This window comes from Ambystoma mexicanum, chromosome 2q, assembly GCF_040938575.1.
Source record: "Ambystoma mexicanum isolate Mex_15411 chromosome 2q, UKY_AmexF1_1, whole genome shotgun sequence".
NCBI lineage: Eukaryota > Metazoa > Chordata > Amphibia > Caudata > Ambystomatidae > Ambystoma > Ambystoma mexicanum.
Genome location: NC_090924.1, coordinates 1375777259 through 1375802333, shown reverse-complemented (window position 1 = coordinate 1375802333; position 25075 = coordinate 1375777259). Strand labels below are relative to the sequence as shown.

Here is a 25075-nt window from a genome sequence, read left to right as displayed (position 1 = left end):
TGTGGGCTGAAATATTTAATGAGATGATGACTCTAGAGTCATCACAGAAACTACTCCAAGATGAGTTTGGATTACTTCCAGTGATGATCTTGGATTACTCCAGGATGACTCCATTACAACTTCAGGATGAGTGGGGATTACTCCCGGATGACTTCGGATTACTCTAGGATGACTCCATGACAACTTCAGGATGACTCCATGACAACTTCAGGATGAGTTGGGATTACTCCCAGATGACTTCGGATTACTCTAGGATGACTCCATGACAACTTCAGGATGACTCCATGACAACTTCAGGATGAGTTGGTATTACTCCCGGATGACTTCGGATTACTCTAGGATGACTCCATGACAACTTCAGGATGATTCCATGACAACTTCAGGATGACTTCATGACAAATTCAGGATGGGTGAGGATTACTCCAGGTTTTGGATTGTGAATGATTATTGCAAATAACTCCGGGATGAGTTTAAATGATTTCAAGATGCTTCCAAAAGATTTAGGAAAAGGGGTTGGATTACCCCAGGATGTATCCCTTTTGAGTACGATTGTTGGCATTACTTTAGAATTACACCAGTTAGACTTACGTATAGTGTACTGGAAAACTCCTAGGGACTTCTATGCTATAGCACCCAAATGTTGTCAGCTAAGTTCGCTGATTTAGTGTACAAAACTACAAATCCCCCCATGTCACGAACCAACCTGTAAACTCCCTCATTTCGTTTCTCATCTCTAGCTAACATGTCCTCACACCCAATAAACTCCCACAATTACAAAGCGCTGCACTAAAATACACAATCTTCAAATAAACCCAAGCAATGGCTTCCTTTTGGTTTAATGCACCCGAAATATGTTAATTAGAAGTCCTTCCTGGTAGAAGCAATGCAATCCCAAAACAATCCTATAAAAATCCAAAAGCAATGCAAACCCAAGACAATCCTATAAACATCCCAAAGCGATGTTAACTATAACCCTGAAAAGAAACCCTCCTGCAGGCATTACACTCATTGGGTCTTAGTCGTCATTTGGGTAAAATGATATGACAGTCGAACAAGGCTAATGGGATATTATCTATTTTAAAAAAAGAACTAACACCTGATTTTTATTTAATTGCATTTATTAAAAGAGGCACAATGAGGTTCAACCTGAAAATGGCCACATATACACAAGCATGACTGTAGCAATCCCAGAACTGGGTACTTTACAATTAGTGCACATGCATGGATTTAAAAAAAAAATGATACCAGCCAGGGAGTCAAACCCGGATAAGCCAGGTAAGCAAGAAGTCAGGTACGGACCAAGCTCACAGAGCAATTGTGAAGCAGGTACCCAGACTCAGCACAGCTTTCAAGGAAGTTAGGTGGGGAGCCAGAACCAGCCAATGAGACAAATTGAGACCCACAGCAAGTGTGAAGGAGGGACCCAGAACCAGTGCAGGGAGCCAGATGGGTACCCAGACAGAGCCCAGCAAGTAAGAAGTTTGTTAGGGACACAGAACAAGCCAGTGAGTCAAATGGGGAACCAGAGCAAGCTGGGGAGCAAGGGATTCTGATGTGGACCTAGGGTGAGTCCAGGGATCAGGAGAGTCAGATGGTGACCCAGAACCAGCCCATGGAGCCAGGGCGGGGGCACAGACCCAGACCAGAGAGCTGGGGGGCATGTCCCATCCCAAGGAGGAAAACAGAGGTGGGGACACAATCCAGAGATTAAAGGAAAGGGTGATGCATACCCATCGAAGGGATCAAGAAAGTGTTGGGGCGGCCCTTGATTAGCCTTGTGAGCAGAGGAGAGGGAAGATGCAGACCCAGCCCAGGAAGCTAAAGGAAGTGATACCGGACCGGCCCACGGAGCAAGTGAGTCAGAGAGGAGAGGGCACAAAACCATGCGAGGTAGCAAGAGGTGGAGGGGACCCAGCCACAACGCAGGGAGCAAGAGGGCCGGGGGGGCCCAGACAAGTACAGGCAGCAAGGGAGTTCTCCTGAACCAGCCCAGGTAGTATTTTATAATACAATAACTAAATGATTAGAAAAATAAGATGAATTTTGCATTCTGTAAATAGTGACTAGACTTGCGTAGAAAAAGACAAGTCAGGTGCCTTCTGCTTCAGACAGGAGATCCCAATTGTGTTCGGCAGTGCTTTTCGGTATTCAACAGCAGAGAGTTCTGCAAAGCCCATTTCTGTTGCTTTAACGGATACATTCTGAAATGCAAAAAGGAATAATTCTGTAGAAATTGTTTGAAAAGAGCTGGAAAAAGACATCTTACCAACAGGTATATCTTGAAAGGAGGTAATTAACAAACATCGTTTGTTTGTTTGTTTTATTTCTAATGCGCTCCAGACCCATAGGTAGAAGGGCTCAGCAGGTAGGATAATGCGAAGCTTACATCGTTACAGATTATACAGGATACAGTAAAAGTTATACATATTATACAAGATACAGTAATTGATATTATAGATATTATACAAGTTATACATATTATACAAGATACAGTAATAGTATACAAATGTGCAGGACCATCATCGTGCAGGTCGATGAGTTACATAGAAGATGATACGCATAACATATCGTGAGACAGAGGAGAGGGACCAGTGTCAGGTCTGGGAATACTATAAACCTATATCTAGTGGTCGTTGGAGATAAGATATTGGATAGCATTCCTTCTGAATAGTGGGTACGGCTGATCTGCTCTTAGATTGTTGGGTAATAGATTCCAGGTTTTAGCCGCCTTCACAGGGAAACTATTCCCACCGACCGTGGTTAGTTTAAATCTAGGTACTACCAGACAGTTAGTGTTGGTAGCTCTAATAGGTCTGATGGAGGGTTTTTTTGTATTTTGTTCGTGAGGTAGCTTGGGGCGGGGTTGTTAAGAGCTTTATGTGTCAAGGAGATCATTTTTAATTGAATTTTGTGGTTTATAGATAGCCATTTGTGTTGACGTCTAATGGTGGAAATGTGTGCTCTTTTATTTATGCTAAGCGCTGCTCGCAGATCATTGTTTTGGAGCGTTTGAAGTTTCTGGATGGTAGATTTGTTGGCGCCACTGTAAAGGGCATTACAGTAGTCGATCCTGGAGAGGATAAGTGCTCTAGCCAAGATCATGCAACTGTCATTAGAGAGGAAAGGCTTGCCTGCTCTTATCAGTTTGCAGGTGTAGGCGGTGGTGGAGGCCAAGGATTTTAGTTGTTTGTCGAATGATAGTGTGGAATCCAAGTAGAAACCGAGGGTTTTTACTTCCTTGGAGACCCTGATAGGATTCCATCAATGATGAAGGAGGAGAATTCCTGACCTAATTTTTTGGTGTTCATATGTGTTCCCAGGATTATCAACTCCGTCTTGTCGTCATTCAAGCACAGGCCATGTGGGGCCATCCATGCTTGAACAACGAGATATACCCTGTTCACCAATTCCGAGTCCTTCCTATGAGCCCCAGAAAGCGGGAGGAGAATCTGTGTATCATCTGCATAGTTAGTGTAGGTGATACCCAGAAGGTCCAGATCATCGAACAAGGGTTTGGTGAAGATATTGTATAGGGTAGGCGAGACACAGGAACCCTGGGGAACGCCACATAATATAGGGGTAGGGTCAGCTGCGGCCGAAGGGGAAAAAACTCTTTGTTCTTTCGCTGAGGAAAGATTCTAGCCACTTGATGGCCTCAGGAGAGAAATGGGCAGCAGAGTCCAGGTGTTTGCAGAGTACCTTGTGATCGACCAAGTCGAATGCTGCTGAGAGATCAAGTAGGAGCAAGAGTGCTGTTCCTCCTCCATCCCTCAGCTCGTCGACCTGCGTTTTTAAATCAATTAAGGCGGTTTCCGTTCCATGAAGTGGACGGAAACCAGATTGTCTTGCTCCTAGGAGCTTATACAAGTCAAGGTGTTTTTGTATATGAATATAGGCGGCTTTGTCCAATATTTTGAGGAGGAATGGCACAGTGGTAATGGGGCGGTAGTTGGTTGGGATAAGTGGGTCTAAGGTTGAGAAGTGGGAGCACCCAGGAATGTTTTAAATTGGCTGGGATAGTGCCTGATGTGAAGGAGGCATTGATTAATTTAGAAATAAATGGTGAGAGGTCTCTGGCAGCGTCTTTTATTAACTGTGCTGGGCAAGTATCGCCCTTGCAGTTAGATGGTTTGAGTGAAAGAATGATTTTTTCTACTTCTAGTGGGGATGTTTTAGAGAAGTGAAATTTGTTGTTTGCCTCTGGTGGGATACTATGCGTAGAGGTATTAGGGGAGTGCTGAAGGTTGAGCATATCTTTTTTTTGTTGTATTTTGGTTTGAAGTGTATTGATTTTATTTGCTAGCGCATTTTGAATATCTGTGCACCAAGTCTTATCCTTGGTAACTAAGTCTGGTGTGGCTATTGGTGACTCTAATTCCTTCAGTATGGCGAAGAGTTCTCTCATGCTAGAATTAGAGTTAGTGATACGTTCATCATAGGAGTTCTTTTTGGCAAGGTTCACTTCTTTTTTAAAGTGAGAGGAGATAGAGGATAGTTTTGCTTTATTTTCGATAGAGGGACATAGTCTCCAGGAATATTCACTTTTCTTTTTAGGAGTCGTAAATCTCTCAATTGGGGAGTGAACCATTTGTTAAGGTGCGCTTTAGGTTTGCTTTTTCTAAGTTTGAGCGGGGTGATTTTGTCCAGTGTGTTGAGCATAATCTTGTTATATTCTTCAACTAGAGTACTAGGGTCTAGATTGTCAGATAGAGCGTTTAACGTGGGTAGGATGGCGGGGATGACTTTTTCCGCTGTAATACTTTTTTTGTTTCTGGTTAGACAAGGAGGTGCTAACAATGGGACCGTCGGAGAGGGTCTGGCTGTAGATAGGTTAAAGGTTACGAGAGAGTGATCTGTCCATGATTGGGGAGAGATGGAAGTGATAGAGGCTGTGCAGTTGTAATCTGCTATCCAGTCTAGTGTTCTCCCTTTGGAGTGAGTGGGTCTGTTGACTTTCTGAGACAGGCCTGATGCATTGATGGTATTGGCTATGTCTGAGGCTTGTTTGTCCATACGGTCATTAAAGCCAAGGTTAAAATCTTCTAATAATAGAAGCTGGGAGGTAGGTTTAAGGTTGTTGGTGATTAGGCTATGCAAGTCCTCGTCGAAGGTACCGAGAGGACCTGGGGGTCTATAAATTAAGTGGATGGTGAGGGTTTGTATTTTATTTATCTGGAATTTAACCAAGATATTTTCACAGGATTGTAGGATTTGAGGAGGGGATGTTCTGAGAGAGAGGCTCAATTTGGAGATGATGACAATTCCACCACCTCATGTGCCATCCCTATCTTGTCTTGTTATGGTGTAGCCTTCTGGAATGGCTAGCATTAGCGATGGTCCAGCTGCGTTATGTAGCCCGGTCTCGGTTACTGCCAGGAAGTCCAGATTGTGTTCTGTAATGAGGTCGGCTATGTCAAGGGCATGGGCGACAAGGGATCTCACATTAAGGAGTGCTCCTTTGAGTACTAGCGTCTCTTTAGGCATATTTGCTTGGCTAGGGGTAGTTAAGTTGGTATCTGAGGTCTTGAACTTTTGTGTTTTGATTGTAGTGACATTTGTTGTTACCGTCTGGTGTGGTTTATGTGGGTAATTTGTTTTTAGGTTGGTTGATGGTAAGGTTCTTCTAGGTGGTTCATATAGTTGTGTGAGTCTTGCGCGAAGTTTAAGATTTCAGTCTGGTAAGGTGCTTGGGGGGGAGGTGAAGGTTTCACCTCTGGTACTAATATTATTTGGTGGGGAGTTGGTAGGGTTATTAGTCACTATGTTGGGCAACGTATGTAGAGTCGGGTCTGATATCGACGCAGGAGACGCCGTAAGGTGTTCTTGGGTCATGGTGATAAAACTTAGAGTAACAGCTATAATGCTGTAGTGCAATAATGGATGCAGCATTTTTAGTGAATCCAGATATGTGCACGTGGGTGCTTAGGACTATAGGCAGGGTGGGGCGTTCACTAACAAGGCACAAATGGGTATTCAGTGGCAAGGTGCATATGGGCATTCAGTAGCGAGGCACGTATAGGCGTTCGCTAACAAGGCACAAATGGATATTCAGTGGCAAGGTGCATATGGGCGTTCAGTAGCGAGGCACATATAGGCTAGGTGAGGCATTCACCAGTAAGGCACAAATGGGCTAGGTGAGGTATTCACTAACAAGGCACAAATGGGTAATTCAGTAGAGGGGCACATCTAGGCTAGGTGAGGCATTCACTAGCAAGGCACAAATGGGTAATTCAGTGGCAGGGCAGATCTAGGCTAGGTGAGGCATTCACTAACAAGGCATTTATAGGCTGGGTGAGGCATTCACTAGCAGGCACAAATGGGCAATTCAGTGGCAGGGCACATCTAGCCAAGGTGAGGCATTCACTAACAAGGCACATATAGGCTAGGTGAGGCATTCACTAATAAAGCACATCTAAGGCGCAACAGGGTGCAACACAAGGCTCAGCATAGGTTAAATGTTGTCTAATGGTGACCATAGGGCACAACACAGGGCTCAGCATACAGCCCTAGGTTAAATGTGGTCTAATGGCGACCATAGGGCACAACACAGGGCTCAGCATAGGTTAAATGTGGTCTAATGGCGACCATGGGGCACAACACGGGGCTCAGCATAGGTTAAATGTGGTCTAATGGTGACCATGGGGCACAACACAGGGCTCAGCATAGGTTAAATGTGGTCTAATGGCGACCATGGGGCACAACACAAGGCTCAGCATAGGTTAAATGTGGTCTAATGGCGACCATGGGGCACAACACAGGGCTCAGCATAGGTTAAATGTGGTCTAATGGCGACCATGGGGCACAACACAGGGCTCAGCATAGGTTAAATGTGGTCTAATGGCGACCATGGGGCACAACACAAGGCTCAGCATAGGTTAAATGTGGTCTAATGGCCACCATGGGGCACAACACAAGGCTCATCATAGGTTAAATGTGGTCTAATGGCGACCATGGTGCACAACACAAGGCTCAGCATAGGTTAAATGTGGTCTAATGGGGCACAATATGTGATACTATGGAGGAGCAGATTACTTAGAGATATCACAATAGCAGAAATGCGGTACGGCAGCCGATGGGTGAGATGTACTATGGAAGTTGTGAAATCAGTCTTGGGCGGGGATGCTAGGACAATCAGGCAGCTTATGCAGGGATAATATTGAACGTTTGCTTATAGGTTTACCTTCATGCTTTGAGCTTTATTTGCAGATGTTTGCAGATGCATGCTCCGAGACTGGATGATAGAAGCGGCGAGGGCATGCGGAGAAGGGGCGGTTTGAGCTCCTGATGCGATTCTAGTTCTGCCTATAGGAGTTTTCTGGGGATGCTCAATACCGCTCCAGGCCGTGAACAGGCGCAAACAGGGCCTTTATACGGCCTTCATGCAGGCCGCCGGCTCATCCGCCTGCCGGCGGATGCTGAATGCAAAATAAGGGCCAGATCGAGGCTCAGCCTCGCTGTGGTGCCGCGTCGCGCCCGGCATGGGCAGGTCAGGCACAGGATTGGGACACGGTCAGGCAGGCCGTGTAATGCCGGTCTGTGCTTGCTTGGGGATGCTTTGCTGAAGAAGTGCCTGGCACAGAGATGCCTGGATGAAGGAAGTGCAGTAGACAATTAGCAGTGTACAAGCTCCAAATAAATATATTTAACATGTGTGTTCTGAATGGCATTTATGTACCTTTTATAGCTTCTTGTCGATGACAATCTAATGTTAATCTTTCCTTTTCTGCCATTTTGCTACATTCATGGTCCCGCGGTTTTTTCAGCAGATAGCAGGCCAAGTTGCTCGTCTGTCTTTTTTTGCCGTCATCACAATCTGCCTTGGTTCACCATGAAGTCTGTAACGAGAAGAATGTTCCTCTGTGCATATAAGAAAAGAAAAAATGATTAGATTTCTCAAACCTGAAAAACTATATAAAGATCTGGAAATTGTTCAGATTTCAATATTTAATAAAGCCACGCCCACAAGTATATGCTCTCTTTTTGGTGGTCTGTTTATCGTGTTTCCTTACTGCTTTTCTGCCTAACTGGTTATTTATTCACATAGTATCGCACTTTGGTGAAACAGCTTTGTAAGCACAATACATATAATTATAGATCTGTAGGCTTAGGCATATAGTCGATTGCAAACTTTACAAGAGTATCGACCCCAAGATGTCTTTACAGGAAAGCCGGAGGTAGAGGGGAGAGATGAGGCAGGAGAAGACTACGATTTCACTGGCATATTGACTGAGAAAATAAAGCATTACTTTTAATAGGGGTGTCAACCAACTTGCTTTTTACTGAAGGGGTGCTTACTTCTGATGCTGTTGCCGGACCAGGATCAGGCACTCTGTGGTTCCGGTCCCCCTCTTTCTCCACTGAAGAGCCAGTTCCAGGCAGTGTCCGATGGCCAGCTTCCGATGCAAGTCCATTCTATCCCAGTGCACTGAGATAGTAGCACAAACATTAATATTACACATGACCAGTGACCAAATTCCCTTCTACCCCAATGGCCCGCACCCGCCTTCTCCCTGAACTGCCCCATCCCTCTTCTTCCCAAACTACCTACCCTTCTGCCCCTACCATTCTTACACCACCATACATACAATATCTCCCAAACAACGCACACACTATCTTCTACCCACACTCACATTCTCAACCGCACAACCTCTCCTACCCACCCAGCTAATCGATCACTCCCTCTATGCAGTTGAAGGGGCCAAAAATTACAATATAAAACTCCGAAATAAAATAACCAAGAAAAAATAAAAACACACATTGAAAGAAATCATAATTTGAGATACCATTCTTAAAAAAGGTAGCATATTTGCATTGGAGTAGCACACTACTTCCTCCCAAGCCTTCACTCTTGTTTTCTTTATCCATCCTGGCCTCGAGAATTCGTAAACACCAAGAAGATAAATCCACGCCGGCAGCTTTTACCAACAACACTGTTTGCATCTGCTAGGAGAAAAAAGACAATGGGGGTCATTACGGTATTGCTGGTCTGGAAACAACAGTACTGGTAAGCTTGCCGATACCGTTGTTTCCAGACCAGCATATGTCGCACTTAGATGGAATCCTCAACCTAGCCTGCGTCGCATCTAGATAGAATTGTGATTGTTAGCATGTGCACACTTAGAGGGAATTCCTAACCTTAGCATGCGCCACATCTAGATAGAATTGCAAATCTTAGCATATGCTGCACTTAGATGGACTCCTCAACCTAGTCTGCGTCGCATCTAGACAGACGTATAATTCAATGATTGTTATACGACTCTCCTGCAAAGCCTGGACCAAGCGTGCAATCATGAATCAATAACCAACCCACTAACAATTTCACTCCTCTGCATACGCCTCTCAAACTCAAACCAAACACAACCACAAGCCTTAAACGCAGCAAGCCGCACAAACTTCACTACACTGCAACAACAAAACAAACTGCACATAGACTTCCACAACAGCACATGACGACTTCTGACCGTGAAACACCCCAAGCTCAGCCAACGGACCCACCGGGCTGAGGCTGCCAACAGCACATCACTGCTATCTTGCACTTTTCCAGCTCATTCCCACTAACTCACCCCCTCTCCCTTTTTGTTCAGAGCCGCCAGAGCGCCAGGGGACCACCTCGGTGGTGATAGTGCACGGTACAAATATCCTTTAACATTAACTATTCACTCACACCCAAAATGTGGCCTTCAAACCACACAATGACCAAAATGCCAATGGCCTCCCCAAAGTAACAATGACGTGGGTCCATTTGGCACCAGACACTAATGAGCATCAAGCAACTCACTGGTGCATACCCTGAAAACAAGTCACTGCACGTTGTTGAACACGCATATGCTTACTGGCATGCAGTTTCTCCAATCTGTCTGGCAGCACGATTTTACCAATAACATTGTTCCCCTCCCCATTCTATCACCACCCCACCCAAATTTCACCAGCCACCAGTGGGCTCAAATCTCAGTACTGCTGACTCAGCCACTTTTCTTTCTGAAGTTGATGAAAGGAGTACCATTTAGTTCTGTTTAAAACCGGGTGGTGTTACACAGTCCAGTAATACATCAAAGATGAATATTGCTAAGGCCCTCTGATATTAATGTGCTGCAAACAATGCTATGTATGCGTTTGCTTTTTATTTGACTTTTCAGGTGGTGGATGTACAGAAGAAGGGTAAAGGAAACCAAGAGAGCACCCATATGTGCTGTATTATTCTCATTAAACGTAGTGTCCTCCTGTACAGATGATCTCTATTGAAACAAAGCTCAATGACATTTACAGACGAGGAGTTGTGTGTAGCAGACGCCCAAACTAGTAAGAGCCAGAGGAGAATAGAAAATGATCTGGAGCAATAATCATCCTACTGGGTGTCAGGCTTCACCCAGTAGGCAAGAGCTAGAACGCTATAAACAAGGAGGGTGTTCAGTCAAATGGTCGACAGACAAATGGTCAAAAGACAAATGGTTGACACAATTAGGTCGACAGGACAAATGGTCGAATTTTGTTTTTACTTATATATATATTTTTTAGGTTTTCGTTTAGGTAAAAAAAGGGTTTTTTAGCCAAAAAAAAGGGGGCTAAGGGGGGACCCCACCCACAAAAAAGTGAAAAAACAAAAAAAACAAAATTCAACCATTTGTCCTGTCGACCATTTATTTTCGACCAAATGACCTACAACCAACAAGGAGCAGTACACAGCAATCTAACTTCCACATGAGATGCACACTTTACTTTGTAAGGCACCAGTTGGCCCCGGGAGCCAAAGGTAGCACCTGCTAAGCTTTGTGAAACACCAAAACAGAATAGATAGCTGGGTGGATTGTGTGCCTGCTACAGGGTTTCATATGCAATCTGCATGTCACACGTTCCAAATCTGAGATTCAATAGACTTTTCTCAATGTTTTTTTTAAAGAAAACACCCCTTGCAGAAGCGACAGGAGGCAGGTCGCGTTGCATGCTGTATTGGGTGATTTTTAATTGTTACTTGCTAAGAGCAGTCATGGTAGAGGTGAGTGACGTCGCTTCTAGAGTGTTTTTTGTAGGGAAATGAGCTTGTTCCGTCAGCCCATTGTACTGCGGCGAGTTCGTGTTCAGTGCCTTCATTTTCATTATTTTTGGGGCTATATATCGGACCACCCCGCTTCTGAGCGCGCATGGACGGCTAGTTAAATGCAGACCCGTTTCAGAATGCTGACCTATATCGCCCATGATGGCCACCCTTTATGCAGAATCACATGCCAGATGTGGGAAAGAACCTATGCCAGTACTAATGTAGATGGTATGTTACTGTGAAGCACTGCAAAAGAGCGTATATTTGCCCCCTAGCACTTCACTGCAATAGAGACTGTACGTTAAAAGCACAGATTGTAAACACTAATGAGCTTAAACAATTTGTATCATTTGTTTACCGCAACAAGACACAGGCTTGGTGAACCATGGTACCTATAGTTTCGTGTTTCACAGCATAACTCAAGGCCTACAAGTTCCATAATGCAAAGCGACATTGGCTAAAAAAAAAAAAAGAAAAAAAACAGGCTGTCTTAATTTCTAGCTGTTACGAAAAAATACGGCTGCGAGCATACGTAATTAAGTGGCTGCTGTGACCTATGCTGGCATGTCCATTCGTATTTGGACCGTACATTAAATCCGCCACTAAGCAGATCAGATGCCAGATGTTATTTTTGCAGCTCCTCCAAACCGGTTACTGTCTGTAACCCCTCCAGCAAGGGAGTCGCCAGGCCCCCACCACCCAGAAGTATCAGAGGGGTCACAGCTCAGCTCATTTGTCATTTCGCAGTATGCATGAAGCGGGAGCAGTCGCGAGTTACCGATCAGCTCAGGCAGGTCAACTCCCAGTTTAAGATCGTTGCCACGGCAACTGCAAGCAATCTACGACCTTCTTGTGCGCCGCGCATACACACAAGCGCGCCCGGAATGGTTGACTTAATTCAGCACGAACGCTGAAATGGTGGCAAACGCGGCGCTCGAGTGCTGTGAAGGGGGGAAATCAACTCATGCCACATCATCAGAGCAATGACAGTCGCCATATGTTAGAACTAATAATCAGACGGTTACTGCTGGTTACTCTGCTGCAGCACGTGTGCGGACCGATTGCGCATGGCGTGGCGGTCTCCGGCTACCCCTCACGCACATTTAAGAACAAAGCGCGTGGCCCATAAAAAAATAAAGCTGCATGCGCTTACCTTTATCAGCTCCATCTCGATCTCCAAACAGTACAGCAAGTCCGATTCCCCGATCCCCTCACCCGCCCCCCAAAGCAGGCATGTGAGCAGAGAGGAACGACTGTGTTGCAGCATGGGGATGGAAAGCTGGTACATGATGCACATAAAGGAAAGACTGGGATGAGAAAGCCAAGCAGGTCCAAGATAGGCAGAGAGGAAAGACTAGATTGGAAGGAAAACCAATGTATAGCCCAAATGAAGTTAAGTATAGCCCATTTATTTTTTATAACTGCTTGGAAAAACTGTATTCTTGAAATATACATACTTGCCAACGTTCTGTGACCAAAAACATGTCGATTTTTCAAGTTTCAAAAATATTATTTAGCATAACAATGACATCATAGGAAATTACAAAACCTACATTTTTGGCACCACTGGAGCATTTGAAAATGCGCAACCCATCAAACAGCACAACATGCAAAGAAGCTCGAATGTTTAAAATGTATAATTGTAGTAATGGTAAGTTAACACCAAATTCAATTACCTAACTACAAAGAAGGTCATCACACAGAGCTGGAAGGCAACGTTTGCCACTGCTCTGCAGCAGCAGCCCGGGCAATACATATTTATTCCTGCAGTGCAGGGTGAACACTGAATGACATGGAGACTGATACCCACCTCCGTCTGATAGGCAGATGCTGTGTGATGGTGGTAGGCTCTGCCACTTGCCTCCACTGGTGGTTCACCTAAGGCCTGTCCCGCCCAGAGTGCAGGGCAGAGTCATGTAGTGGTCAGGTCAGTGGATTGATCTGAGCCCATCACTCAAATGTATTGCTTAGCCGCCCACCACACAAACAAATTGCCTTAGTGTCACATAAATTACCTGCCACTGTAAAAAGCAGTAGGATCTGTCACCCAAATCTATACACAGGAAAGTGTTTCAAAACCCTCAAGGAGGGTAGGAACAAAGGTGAATAACAACTGTCGGCCATGGCCCTTGCAATTCTGAGACGATAATAGTCTGCACAGGCAGAGCAAGAGATTAGAGGCAAGCTGCAAGGAGTTTTCACATATCCATCCCCCTGCATCGTAGCACCTCCACAATTTTGCAATTGCTGCCTATATTTTAGTTTACATGTTTTACTTGTTTACAGTCAAAAGAAACGTGGTCCGTATGCAAAAGAACAACTGGTAGGCATATTATTTATTTACTGCTTGGTTTACTTACATCTGCTTAAGAAATGTTAATTATTTAAGAGTACCATCCATAGTATTTATTGTTTGGGGGTAGAGACAGTATGCTATTCAGGCTGCCTTTGGCCACCTCCTCTCCTTCTCTCATCACCTAACTGCCATTCAAGATGGGTGTGATCGTACCTCTCCAGCTCTGAAATCTCTCCATTAGCTCCCAGTGGATGCAAGGATTAAATTCAAAACCCTTGACATTGTCCACAAGGCTTTCTGGTGCTGGGTCCAAAATACCTTGAGCTATCCCTCCTCAAATACCTCCCCTCTCAAGCTCTTCGCTCCTCTACCTCTAACGCCCCCAGGATCAGTCGTTTTTCAAAGAAACGAGCTGGTGGTACATCTCTGTCTTCGGCTGGTGCCTCCCTCTGGAACAGCCTCCCTACCACTCAGAAATTTGAGGAGAACCATCTCTGCTTCCGGAAGCACCTCAAGACCTTCCTCTTTGCTTCTGCCCTTCGCCCCCCCTCTCCCCTGCTGATCAGTTCTCTCTCTGCACCGTGCACCTGGCCTATCCTCTGTCTTCCGGGCATAGGTACTTGCTCACCCTCCCACACTGCCTACAGACTACCCCTCGCACTGGGGTCTGTATCTGTACCCATACAGCCGCCCCCCCTTTTTTCTTCCTGCACTTATCAGACATTATCCTGTCTGCTGCCTTAAACCTGGCACTTGCTACTCGCTGGCTGCACTACCATGGTTTGTTGTCTTTATTTATTTGTTTATTTATTATTATTTATCTGTTTTTCTCATTTGCTCTGCACTTTCCACTCCCCCCTCCCATGCACATTTCCCCTCCCCCTCTCCCATGCACTTGCGCGTTCTCAATGTCACCGGGACTAGTAAGGTTGTTGTTTTGTTCTCCCCTGTTACCCTCCCCTGTCTGGTCGCGCTCTGAAACACTTGTGTTCAAGCGCGATATAAAGAAAATATCAATATAAATATCAGTGCTTTGCTGCCAATGATCTGCATGTCACATGTATGGGTCATATCATTAAAGTTCAATTACATTTCCTTTCATATAAACAGAACAACATTCATAGATGTCAACCAGTGCTGTATCCTATAGAAAGGGAAACCAGCTTGCATTGGGAATTGCAGTTTGCTTTTTACAGTTCGAAGTGGATTCAGCAATATATAATGTTGCCTTGATCGAGAATTTCAAAATGATTCAAAGCATTGGACAGTTGTGGACTGTAGAAAAGGGTGACTTGGTTGATGCTGTGCCAATAAGTGCCATAACTAATGCCTGCAACCTGGTGCAAGTAGAGAGTGAAACATATATCATAGCTCCGCCAAATCGATATTACCTAGATTAAGTGCAAAAATGTTTTTCTTGGCGTAAATGTATTGGTAATTGCGTGTTCTTTTTGAAAATGCATTTGAATTGCAGGCAATGATATATGGAACAACGATTGAACGTCTAGTATTTGATATCGTTCAGTTAAAACACTGTTCAGCTTATGTTTGAGTTCCGGTGAAAAGGAGCTAATGGCGTAATAGAGGAAGGAACGGTTCTGGGGAGATGACCAATGCGTTTTTGATTTGAACCCATTGGGTGCTACTTCTAGTATCATACTCTCATTTAAGAAAGAGAAATCTCACCCTTAGCTCCGACATGCACCAAAAACGTGATAGCAGTAATCTTCATTACTCTTAGTCGTACTCTTCCTCGTTACAGTATGTACCTTTGCTGCTTGAATGTGCACTCGCGAGGAATTATATATTCCCCAAGCTTTTATCTAAGCCCCCTCCCCCCGCCTCCCATCCCTGGGCAGTATAACCACCCAACCTACAGGAAGACTACATTTTTAATTGTCTCAGCCGAGCCACAGGATGCATACATGCCAACATTCTGACACGCTGGGAGCCGGGAGGTAGATTTCTACAGAGAAATCGGGAGACAACAATTCCCCCATAGGAATGCATTGGGGAAATCATTATTTTTGGCGGGAGAATGTGAAAAATAGCACTATTTTTCACTTAAAAATAGAGTCTCCCGCCTAAATCAGGAGGGTTGCCCTTACCTGCACCCGCCACCCTTCTCCCCAAACTGCCCCACACACCTTCTCCCTTCAAATGCCCGACCACTTCTCCAACTGCCACATCCTCTGCTCCCTATCTGCCCCCATCCTGTTCTCCCCATTTTGCACAAATGCCCGAAACCGCCCCACCCCTTCAACTGCCCCAGGCCCTTCGGCCTCAATTGCTCCCCACCCCTTCTCCATAAAATTCCCCCTTTTCCTTTAACTGCCCACTTCTCCCATCGGACTCATACACCCTTCTATCACACACCACGTCTCTCCCAACTACCCCCATCCCCCTTCACTGCAGTTACTCCATTATTTCAATCCTCCCTCACGTTCTGTTCCTCGGCTATATCAGTTCGCCAGGCCTCAGAACAGGCCCGTGAGAGCCTTCCTTCTCTGCCTGCCTGACTGAGCTACTCAGCTGGCTTGGATGCCTTTTCCCGCGTCTCCCCTCCATGTTTGTGGCGTGATCCGCCATTGCGTCCAGAGAGACGAGATCCGACCCAGTCCCCAGTGTAGGTTGCAAACCCTCACGCTGACATAAACAAGGGTGCCCTCAAACGTGTGCACTCCCACCTACCTTTTGTGCTATTTATCCACTTTTATTTTGGTTCCCAGCACGAGCACGACCACCATATATTCTTCCGCCGCCATTGCTGCTTACAGCAGCTGTGCCCCTGCAGGTCCGAGAAAATAAAAAAAGCTGCACGCCCCTCCAAGACAAGCCCAAAACAAGCCTACTCCCAACAAAATAAGCAGATAGAAAGAGCGCCCACCTAAAATGCCATGGTTAGGTCTCAAAAGTAACACATTTAACAGAATAGCATAACTATACATAGAACACAGTGTTTTAAAATAAAAATATTTTACTATAATCTGCTGCTCACCCAGCATATATAACCACACTCTCCAAAGAGACACTTTTTAAAAAAAAAAAACACCCTTTGTTTTAAGCAGCACAGTTAAATGAAATTCTCTTTATTAACTAGCTGCACGCATGGACGTCATTTAGGGGTCGCAACTGCGACCCCTGAGGTCTCTCTTGCTACCCCTGTAGTCTCCCTTGGTACCCCTAAAAAATAAAAATCGATTTTTTTTTTGATTTTTTTAAACAGACTCATGGGCTGTGGCCAGCAGCAGGTGGCTCTGTTTCTGGAGTGGCTGGTATTCTGATAGCTATAACTGGTAAAATAGCTCTGTGGGTTGAGTGCTGGCTGCTGCAAAGTGTGTGCGATCTGCAGGTTCGACTCCCAGCAAGGTCAACGCAGCCTTTCATCCTGCTGAGGTTGATAAATGAGTACCAACACAGGTTGGGTGATATTGTACGTATATTTGTTCTATATGAAGCACTTAAACATAAGTGCTATATAATAACACATCATTATCGTTTGGCCTTGGGCATCTCCTTGCAATTACAGTGATTTGTTAATATGTGCCTATATACACTGATATTAACGATACATATGGTGATCCATTCTTGTATGAAATGTATATCACTTTACAGTGATAGCGTAACCCATAATTTTCATAGTGTACTTAGAAACAATGCTATGTGATGCCACTTCCTGTTTTATCGAGTGGTGAAAGGTCATGTTCCATCGCTTCCTGTGATGTCACTTCTGGGTGGGGTCCAATTATATCACTTCCTGTGATGTCATCAGATGTTAAGGGTCATGTGATGTCCTACCCTAGGCATTTTGGTGAAATGACGTCCCTGGCTGCACACCTCTATGAAACAATGACTAAAAGTAGGTGATATTATTATCACTGAATACATTTTGTTGTGTGTCTTGAAAGCACATTTACAAACCCAATGGAGATTAAGCTCATATTACTTTGCCTTTGGGTACTTGCAGCTTTCCAGTTAAAACGGGGAGTCTATGCGACCCTGTACGCGGTGCGCTGGGTTAGCCCATGGACACAGAAGGCGATATTTAAACACCTGTTCAGAAGTAACTTAGGGTCGACTGTGCGATCTGCAACACTATGACGAAAACCTTTAGAGCGATCCTAGACAATGGGGATTCCGGGATGTGAACTATAGCACTAGCTCCATCATTCTGAGCTAGGATAACCTGACTCGGGCAGGCAGACCCGCAGGATTACTGGGAGAATTCCCTGCCCTTTCTTCCATTTATCACTCCAGCATGCTGTGAGTAACCGTAGCCTCCACCCCAACATGCTTGTGAGATCAAAGGAACCACCTTCTAGGCCGAGGTTCATTCGTATTAAGGAATGAAAATGACAATGAATCATAAAAGCAAAAAGAATACGCGTCCGGTGTATGCAGGAAGAAATTGATAGCTGGCACAGAAGCACAGCGTATTCCACAATTGCTTTGTATGCAGCATACAGAAACCGATTACACCCGCAGCCCGCAATGAACAGTTACATCGCATACACTGAGGAGCACTTAATATTAGTCACACTTGCACACAGGGGCTGCATGGATGATGGCGGCCATCACTCGAAATTATCAAAAACACTTCTGTTTGTGGGGAGAGGGGGTGTAATGCTTACCAGACAAACACGAAACAGGCACAACGAGATGTTGCTGCAAAATTCCAAAATAGAAAGAACAAATCAAGCGCACCAGCAGCTAAATATACCTGCCGCTGCACGGCATGGAGTCCTTCTTCCTCCATGATTGTCTTCATCAGCTTCGTCATCACGTAGGCATCCTATGTGAAAAATCGCCCCTACGTCATGACGCCTTAAAGGCATTTCAGAAAGTGTTGGCAAACTTTTAAACAAACACACAATGCTCTCGGGTCTCATATGGACTTTATTTATGTGCTATTACCAATGAAAGCAACATAATGCCTTCTTTTAGCAGAAGCTCAGTTTCAGTGTCCAGGCAGCATATCAGGTGAGTGCATCGATCCAGCTCTGTGAATTCTATATGCATTTTGTGCGCCATTGAAAAACTCTCTATGCATGCAGCAACTTGACCAGCATGGCAGCTCGTTTGATTTTTTTGGGGGGCTTTCATGTGTGTGCAATGTTTTTTTTTATGCTGGGTCTCAAGCTTTCCCTTATTGCCACATTGGGCATTTTGAGGGTGCTCGGGCCTGCTTGGATGGCAAAGGTTTCTCTCCCATGGAGTGCATGCTTATGTTTAGGCCTCATGGCTTCCATTTTAGCCCAACATAGTCTCAAGCTTTACCCTTGCCACATTGGGGATTTTGAGGGTGCTGGGTGCCTGCTTTTGACTGGGATGGCAAAGGATTCTCACCCAGGCGGTGCATGCTATGTTTAGGCCTCATGACTTCCATTTGGGATGGGTTCTATAGTTTGTCTGGCCATTCACAACTTGTTTAACCCCTTCTTCCATTAAGTGCTGCTAGTATTTTTACGGTGCGTTTCCCTTACTTGTTCCCTAGCGCCAAATATGTGTTGGGGACATTTGTGACCAGTCACTTTTTACTGCAAGAAAACTATTTCTGTGCCATGTATGCTTTTTAAGTGTGATTCCTGGTCAATGGTTTAGCACTTTTACATTGAGTGTTGCAGTTTAAATGACAATCAGTATTAGTCTGCAAATCATCCAAAAACTCTGTGATGCTCTGAAGTAATCAGTAAGCCATCCCCAAATCATCAAGACATGTTTCATGGCGATGCTCTTCAAGTAATCGGTAGGTCATCCCAGAATCATTCCCAAATCATCAGGGACAAACATGTTTTGGCTCTTCAAGTAATCAGCAGGTCATCCCAGAATCATCTGGGGCAAACCTGTTGATGCTCCTGAAGTAATCGGCAGGTCATCCCAGAATCATCCCAAATCATCATGGTGATGCTCTTGAAGTAATCGGCAAGTCATCCTAAAGTCATAAGGAACAAAGAGTTTTCTAAAATAGGGATGATGCTGGAATCATCCGCAAGTCATCTAAGCTCATCCTCAAATCATCACCCACCATTCTGAGACATTTGCTGATGACTTTAACAGCCTGAGGACTTCTGATGATGTGGAAATGACTTCTAATGTAGTTCGATGATCATCGGATGACTCCAGGATGGCCTCTTAAGTCATCCTTTTAGACCTGGGTATGTATGTGTTTTCATACCAAGCACTGCCTGGTTCTACTGTCAACAATGTATCCAATTAACCACATCCAATCGGTTCTAGGCCATAATGCCGGGATTTGAATGCCAGAGCCAGTTGATGCCGGCGGTGCCAATTTTTGGGGTTTATTGCATGGCGTGACCCACTTACCCATTAACCTCCTTACGCCCACTCGAAATACCTGCTTCTTACTCAGCGTTTAGGCGGGCGTGAGGGGACGGGTAGGACTGAGCCATTAAACGCCACCAAGGTGACATCATTCGGTGTAATCTCGTGAGCGTTACTGGAGTCAGGAAGGGAAACCGCGACCCTGTCAGCTAGGTTCACAAACGTTATTGCTGAGGCTCGGATCATATTGTCAGCTTGGTGGTCCGGGGACTGGGTAGGAGAACATATGTTTACTATTCAGTGACTCTGCTGGCAATGCATTGCAGATTATGCTATCACTAAATATTACTTTAGTGGCTTCAGAGTACACAGAGTGTGCCCAAGATCACAAGGCTTTACTGTAATCCTGCACCCCAAGCACTGATTGCTTTCCTAGAAGGGTCAGTAAACGAGAAGTAACTTTTTGAGTGCTGCTGTGGTGGCGGCAGAGCGTTGCTTGTCCCATTTGACTGGTGCAGCACACATCTTAAACCCGCTCGCCACCCGGGTAGGAAACATTGGAAGGTTAATGATGTATCCTGCCTCCTGCAGGATCTACCCTGAGCCAGTAATAACAAGGAGCAGGAACCAGGCTGACTCAGGTATGTAGAAAGTAGAAACACGCTTTATTGTCTTAGTTACAGGTTCAGTATAGAAGTTAGGAGAGAGAGATCATTAGTAGCTTCTTCCCTGGTTCCCTGCCCAGCTCCAAGTCGCTTAACCGTCTCCCCTGGAATACCCAGGTGCCCCAACACTCCAAGCTCCACTAGCATTCCATCACAGCTCTCACACTGACTCAGACCCCACTCATACATATGCAGGATATAACACATCCCCCCCTTTTCCAATCAAAAGAAAACGCACAAACTCTCAACCATGCTAGGACTAGCAACCACAAAATTACTATTGCTCCTTCCACCCTGGCCTGCCACACCAAGGTCTTGGTGCCGCCACCACCAAGCACAAACCTTGCCACATGGACAAACAAAACAAAACTACAGACATCGACCCTCCTAAACTAAACACCTTCCGCCAAGACTGCCACTCTTGGCCTCAAGTCTGCCACACTTGAGCACAACCCAAAACGCCCCAAAAATAGGCTAACTACCTTGCCAAAACTGTGTAGCCACGAATATTGCAAACTTACACAGGGCCATCACAATAGTCCTAAACATGCCAACAAAGATCCCATTGCACTCTAACAAATATCCCAACAGCATGCCTCATCCTTCTCTCCTAAAGAAAACATGAAAAAGGAATGAAAAACCTAGGAAAGAGACATACAACACAAAGATCACGGAAAACACAACCACAAAAGGAAGGAATTGTGGCTTAAAAATTGCATAGCAAGAGCTATGAAAAAATGTTAACATGCACTTACTACCAAATGACAAAATTAGTAGTGCATTGCACATTCACCTTTGCAAAACCCAAAATTCAGATGTAAAAATTTTAACACTACCAGAAAAAAAAACAGTAGTGTAGTGCAATTTCAAAATTTTGCTTCAACCCAAAAGCTCCGGCACACCACTGGGATGAAAAATCAAATGGTGTGACCTGGAATTTCTAAAAATATTTTGAAAAGTGTAATAAAAACTGAAATTAATCCAGTAACCCAAACCAGTGTACAATCCACAACTTATATACTAAACACTGGCCTAATACTGTGTGCCCTCCATTCCTATTCCATACCACTTGCAAACTGGCGTGCTAAAACAACAAAATCCTCCTCCCAAGTGCACCGCCTGGCATCACAGAACTAACTAGGGAAAACCCTAAACTCAACTAAAGGAAGTATGTTGCCGTGCGGTTACCTACAACGCAGACAACTAGTGTAGCCCCTATAATGTAAACATACACTATCTGAGAAAAAAAAATTCTCCTTTCACTTCCTTTTCCAAACGCACAACTGCGTTGTAACTCCACAAAACAACTCCGAAGAGGGCCCATGCCCTAAGGTCAACTACATTGGAACACCCTTCTGTGTCCAAACTCCTCAAAACAAAACTTTGGGGTTCCTCCTGAAGGTTTTATACTACTGCCAATACACCTGGCCAGGGTGTATAAGCCTAAACCCCATTTGCATGCATGCAACTCCCATTTATATACTCCGATTTTGCGCAACCTACTCCGCTATAAACGTGTACTCTCCCACACGTCACATCTACAAGCATGTACAAGCGTGAAACACATACACGCACCTTACTTCAAGTCATGTGCTGCTTCTCACACACGCACTACAACTACAAAACTACAAATTACAGTGTGCACCCTTGCATCACAGACCCAAACTCCACTACACATTGCTAACATGCAAACTACAACTCACCATCAACAAGTTCAAACACAGGCAAAACACACACATGCAAAATTTGCACATTCCCAAAATGCATATCACATTTAACATGAAAGTGATTCATAGTTCCCAAAAACGCATAATGTAGGTTACTTCCAATAATTCTAACATTTCTGCATTTCTAAACTCCCAAAATGTTGTGGATTACGTTTTAACTTTAACTATGCAACGTCATCATATAAGCAAGCTTCATATGAGTAAACCTCCATGTACTTATGAAGTCCTTCGCATCATCAGTAAAATAAAACTTCATTATCATTAAAAATGTCTCTTTAACTCAAAAGCGGTAATCCGTATGTTCAAATGCAACGTAAAATAATGTTAAAAAAAACAGTTCACATCATGGTAACTACAAACACATGTTGCACACACACACACCAAGCTTGCTTCCCAAAACACATAAATTCAATTTTTTAAAAAAAAATGTCCCCTAGTTGCATAAATCCATTGCCTTATACTACGTGTAAATAGCCTACAAACCAGCAATTATAAAATAAAACTTTCATTATTCCTCGGCAACCGGCATTTTCAAAATCAACTCTCTTCAGTGCTGCAGTGCCTCGTCAGTGCTGACGTGCCTCGATAGACAACCGCTTTGAAACGAAACACCTTTCTTAGTGCCCGTATCAGTTTCATCATGAATCTTGGTGTGCAATTGCCGTCTATTTCGTGTACTTAAAAATTGTCCATCTTGTATGCTTCAATTTATTCACTCCAATGTTCTACAACTCTTGACCCAAGAATCCGCACCCTTCGTATTGCGTACCTCAAAGTTGCAGCATACCATCATAAAAAAAAATGTCATTTCCAGCTTCTAAATGTTCAACTGTTCAGGCAACGACCATTTATTATTATTTTTCACAGCAGCTGCACCATCCGGCGGTGCATTTAACACGATCATCTTGGCAGCGGGTACCGTTTAAAACAACTCTAACAATGCAGCCTTGGAACCACTCATAAGGTTCCATATCAGGAAACAACGCTCGCCAGTTCCGTGAACGTCATCACGTTCAGTCACGTTTAGAGGGGCCTTTCCTCTGAATACTTCTCCGAACACGGTGAGAAGAATCATGGCGCCGTGCCCTTTCTTTTGCGTTCCAGCCCAACGGGCGAGCTGAAACGCAAGCATCGGACGGCCTGCAAGGTGCGCGCGCCACCCACAGCCTCAGGGGACCCTTATTTAGACCCAAATTTCGTCCGCCCATGATTCCCCACAGTACCTTAACATGAGTGGGCTGCATTCTCTATTCTCCAAGTTTCTGCATATTCCTTTTTTTTTTTTTCCAATTTGCCGGCGCTGCCTTGCGCATGACACAGCTGTGCACAATTACTCCATTAAGTACACAGACAATGTATACACAACTTCTGGCTGCCTGCACACTCCTGTGCAGGTCTTATACCACTTGTATTCATGTGAGTGCGACGGCACTCGAACTCCAGAAAGTGACAGGTGCTTACTGGTGGCATCTTCTAGCTGTCACACGAGTTCCAACACTATCTCCATCTTTCTCCAAGACACAAACTTTCCTCCAGTCCCATGAGTGGGCTTCCATGGCTTGTCTTTGAAATAGCATGGAAATTTTTTGTCTCCACATGCTATGGCCTCCGTCTCAATATCATGGACCCTGCTTTTCACCCGGTCCGACATCACCTCTGAGGCCTCGCTTCTCCTTTAATTTGGATCTCCGTCTCCACCATACTTCAATCTCCCACCTTCCTTCAGGTTCTTTAACTCCTCGTCGCCAAAATGATGTATCCTGCCTCCTGCAGGATCTACCCTGAGCCAGTAATAACAAGGAGCAGGAACCAGGCTGACTCAGGTATGTAGAAAGTAGAAACACGCTTTATTGTCTTAGTTACAGGTTCAGTATAGAAGTTAGGAGAGAGAGATCATTAGTAGCTTCTTCCCTGGTTCCCTGCCCAGCTCCAAGTCGCTTAACCGTCTCCCCTGGAATACCCAGGTGCCCCAACACTCCAAGCTCCACTAGCATTCCATCACAGCTCTCACACTGACTCAGACCCCACTCATACATATGCAGGATATAACAGTTAAATCCTCCTTGGAGATGGGGTATGGGAAGTGGAGTAACTTTGCTGAAAATGTAGGGAGGGGCATGACATCTGAAGAAAAGGTGCCCCAGCCAAATGAATGGGGACAAAATGGTGTGCCATGAAAGTTGGGGGCGGGGGGCAAACACCCCTGTGCCCCCCTAAAATTACGCCCATGGGGTGGGCGGCTGTGCCCGGATCTCCGCAAGAGTCGCATTCACCATCTGAGCTATCCTGTCTTATTGTCTCCGAGCACACCGTCGGCTGCAGACCTGATGAGTGGTCTCGAGCTTAGTTCGCGGAGACGCAGGGTGTGATTAGCTGCCAACATGCATCGCTCAGTGACCGCAAAGGAAGGAGTGGTGATGGGGGTGGGCAGTGCTCTGCTTATGCCGTCCACCTGCGTAGCCCCCCAGAAGCAGACGCGCGCCCCACGTGTGTGCTAAAGAATGTGTTACATCTGGAGCGCGCCGGCATGCAGGAGTGTAGCTCCAAGCGTGAAATAAGCGAAGTGGGCCATGCAGCACACACACAACAGATGTGTGTGTGTTTACTTTGGGCTGCCTTTTAAGCGGTGGCGTCGGTCAATTGCACCACCAGTCCCAGCCTCCCAGGGCTGGACTCCTAATGCAGTGGGATGTAAAGTGAAAGAAATGTGCATATTTAGTTTTGGGGTGTCTTTCCCAACTCAAAGTGCACAGGCAAAAAAGCATTTGCCAAGATAACATGTTTTCTTAAAATTTTGTGTGCTAAATTGAAAAAGTGTGCACCTTTTGCCTTAAAATGTGTAAGGTATCCTGTACAGCAGAGTCAAGAGGAGTGTTGTGTGCACAGCTGCAAGTGTAATATACATGGTTGACGGAGTGCCACTAGCGTGTTTTGCATTTTACAGCGCTTTCATGCAAAGGCTCAAGAAACACATTTGGACGCTTTATCTTTCTCCTGAGATAGTTATAGATCGGCTCAGGCCGGACATGCAAGCACTGCCAGTCTCCAAAGCATCTCTCTCTCTCTCTCT

The 25075-nt window shown here is 45.0% G+C and overlaps 1 protein-coding gene and 1 long non-coding RNA gene across 5 annotated transcripts in view; one reads left to right on the top strand and one right to left on the bottom strand.

Annotated features, from left to right (window-relative positions):
• The window catches only part of LOC138570183 (ubiquitin-conjugating enzyme E2 E2), a 1314846-nt gene that overhangs the window by 738812 nt on the left and 550959 nt on the right, over positions 1 to 25075 (top strand). The window lies entirely within an intron of this gene.
• Positions 1156 to 18221, bottom strand: LOC138570182 (uncharacterized). Of its 4 annotated transcripts, none has more exons than XR_011303418.1 (5): positions 17963 to 18221; positions 8296 to 8943; positions 7676 to 7857; positions 7181 to 7585; positions 1156 to 2201 (listed from the first exon to the last, which is right to left on the bottom strand). It is a non-coding gene; the product is annotated as an uncharacterized lncRNA (long non-coding RNA). The 4 variants fall into 4 exon arrangements; XR_011303419.1 differs by having other exon boundaries at positions 8296 to 8940; XR_011303420.1 differs by having other exon boundaries at positions 18052 to 18221.